General features: G+C 33.7%; 1 long non-coding RNA gene across 1 annotated transcript; it reads left to right on the top strand.

The window, feature by feature from the left end:
* Positions 1–1,216: 1,216 nt before the first annotated feature.
* LOC149482526 (uncharacterized) lies at positions 1,217–2,891 on the top strand. Its single transcript, XR_016316739.1, has 2 exons — positions 1,217–1,557; positions 2,323–2,891. It is a non-coding gene; the product is annotated as an uncharacterized LOC149482526 (long non-coding RNA).
* Positions 2,892–3,511: the final 620 nt, after the last annotated feature.

Genomic DNA, 3,511 nt, shown 5'->3' with positions numbered 1-3,511 from the left:
GGACAGGACTAGCTAACATTAGATTATAGGTAAAATGAGAAATCTGTTTTTCATGGTAGTCAATGTTGCATTTAGGTATAGAAGTATTTTGAAAATAATTATTATAAGATTTTCAAAGTAATATGTACTGAAAAAGTAAAGAGTTATCTTGAAATCTAATATCGTTGCCTTATTATGCCTGTCTTTTTTCAGGAAAGGCGCTGCAATCGCGCTGCAATTCAACAATATTGGATTGTTAATTATGTATATTAGGACGGTCTACGGTTGCTTCCCTAATGCAATAAAAAATGTCTTACAACACTAAAGCGATAATCGCACATTGAAAGGAAGCAATAAAATACGAGATACATTTAACACACCTAACATGAAAGGAATCAATATGAAGGGAAAAGATGTGCAAAACGCGCATGATATATCAAAATCCAAACGCATCATTACTTAAACATGCCTCAAAAGATTGGTTCATAGATGAGGTATAAATCAGAACCGGTAGATTATACCGATCCATTGCAATGTGGATAATAAATGCGGCAGCGTGTAAGTCAGTGACGGCTCAGGATTCAATATCGTTCCAGTTTTGGTATCAAACGTGACAGGAATTCGCGAGACTCTGGCTTCCCGCAAATATTCTTTGCCGTTCCCATTAGATTAGAAAGTGTATCGAGTGTCGCAGAGTTTGGGTTTTATTCAAAACAACAAAGGGAATATTGAATTCAGCACACGAATGATTGGAAAATAAAAAAGGATGAATATGACAATTGTCCGTATTTATGCAAAATGGAACCACTCGACAAATTTCGTTTTTTGATTTTATTGAAGAATACTCATCCAAAAGTGGTCTAAATTCTTATACAAACAAGAACCACATGATTTTTACGTTGGAAACAAGGTATACTAAAAGCAGAAAGGAACCACCAGCAACAACGAATAATTACATATTAAGCAAAACCGAACCACAGCACCACGGGACTGCTTTGTTCAAACAAATAAACGATATTACTATCATGTCATTTTATACAAAACAGATCCACACCTACTTGGTACCATTATACATTACACATATTTCTATTAATAACAATTATTTTTAATACACAAAATGGAACCAGGTTTCTGTGGTATGGTTATGCGTAAAATAAATACATAATTAAATTGTAATTTTTTATTGCAAAATAAAACCACAAGCATTCGGTTCTATTATGCATAAATAAATATTGTAAAACATTCTGAAACCCATTATCGCTATATGGAACCAAATGCCTTGACTTGTTACAATGCTTCTCATCTTTAAACAACGTATTTCATTACTTAAATAGCTCAAAGTGCAAAACTCCAATTTTTAAAGTAAAACGTCGAACATCTGTCAATATAGGTGACATTCAGCGAAGTAGTTCGAATGTACGTGACGGTGTTTTTTTCCTCCGCGAAGTAAGTTCTATTGTTTTTGTTAATTACCTTTAAAATTAAATGTGAAAATGTTTAGTAATAAATAAATAAGCAAGCAATGGGTAAGAAAAGCATTGGAGACGAACACCGAAGATAATAATGAAGATACAACGGGTAAGTAGTTTTATTTAATGCATTTAAGTACTTATTGAATCTGAGATGCAGGTACGCTTTATCCACTTTTGATTCATTCCCGATTGTGGTGTGATTTTAAGAAGATAGTTCATTGTAAGTACAAGAGGAATCCTCTGTGGATTTACGAAGGCGAGTCGAATTAAGAGTCATTTTGTTACGATTCATCTGTCATTGTGAGATGAAACTACTAAAGTCTAAACCCTGTTTTAAAAATAACTGTCGATGATCTAGGTACCTACCTCCTATTTTGGTAAAATACGTTTAGATGTGTTTCTGATGCCGCTGTAACAACAAATACTAAAAAACAGAATAAAAAAAGACGTGTGGCACTTGGGGACTGCCGCGGTAAAGCTATTGCATAGCATGCCTTCAAGCCGCACCTCCGAGCCCGTCGGAGTGAGGTTTTTTCGTTACGGAATTTCTCGATTCATTCCCCGCGCTCAAGGCCCGCGATAGAAGCTATGCAATAGCTTAATAAATATTTAAGAAGCTCCCATACAATAAGCCGTGATTTTTTTGCCGTTTTTATAGATAATGGTACGGAACTCTTCGTTGCGCGAGTCCGACTCGCACTTAGCCAGTTTTTTGTACATGGCGCATGTACATACAACATACTTAGTCGTCTAGTAGGGACACGGCTTTATAAGAACTAATAATATTTTGCTGTCGCCATATACCTACCTACGTATAAAAGCCACGCGGCTTTATTGTTTTGATTTAAAGCTTTTTTTCTTTTTATTACAGAAGATAACGAAGAACCTTATACGTCGCTGCCTCTGGAGAAGCTTTCTTCACCTTCTAGCGATATTTAGTCCATATTACATCTCATTCCACGAGATGCACAGTTTTTATAACGGTCTCATTAGTGATGATGCAATAGAAGACCACATAGATGGACTAGACACGGTGGATTTCGAAATCCAATTTGATGATAACGTCGAATAAACGTCCTATATAAGTATTATTTTATATATTTTATTAATTAAAGCTTTAATTACGATATTATAAATACATAGTTTCATTTATATCATTAAATCCCTGGGATGTGGTTCCTTTTTGTATAAGAGAAAACCTATCAATTGATAAATGTTAAAAGGAACCACATGCACATTTTCTTAATTATCTAGAAAGTTTAAGAATATTCAGAGCAAATTTATATACACATACTTAAATAAGTAATTTATCAATGAATTTAAATAAAATAAATTTTAATTTTACTTCATCTGACAGAGCTGCAAATGTTTTTGTAAATCCTTTAATATCTCAGAAGTGCGTTTTTGCTGGGTGGTTCCTTTTTGCTTAAATACGGACAATTGTCATTCAAATGCAATTCTTGTCTTTATAGAACGAAAAAATACACACAGAAAATTTTAGATATCTTTGACGCAATTGAAAGGAACTCGGAAAAGTTCGAGTTTACAAATATCGATGACCATAATATGAATTAAATTATGAATTAGCGAAAACAAAAGTAATACAGCTTCAAAAATACAGTCTAACAATAACGTTGGTTAAAAAATCAAAATATTCATAGTAAAGTAAGATTAAATAATTGAATAACGGGATAATCGTGTTTGACATGTGGAATTTATGTGATACCTGATTTATTCTCAATTAATGCAAACGACTTTCCGAATTTTTTTATTTTATGCTATAGACTTTATATTATTCTCGTTTATTGTTTGAATTGAAATAAAAAATTCGATAGGTGAGAAGTGCAATTTTAAATTTATGCTAACCGAAATAAATAACCGAATACTAACCGAAAGCGTCTATGCAATGCGTCTATGCAAATACTTGGAGTACGCCAATGACAGCAGTAATGAAAGAGATTCAATTAGAAGGCATAATACCCGCACACGGCTTGTCGATTTGCGAATAGGGGGAGGGGGGCTAATGATCCCCTAATTGAAAGGCTCACACGTCTAATTGC

The sequence above is a fragment of the Colias philodice genome, chromosome 15, assembly GCF_061535455.1.
Source record: "Colias philodice isolate Cphi_HAF_F1 chromosome 15, ilColPhil1 Martin Lab GWU primary, whole genome shotgun sequence".
Taxonomy (NCBI): Eukaryota; Metazoa; Arthropoda; class Insecta; order Lepidoptera; family Pieridae; genus Colias; species Colias philodice.
Note: the sequence above shows the minus strand (reverse complement) of the source record. Positions and strands in the feature narration are given on the sequence as shown.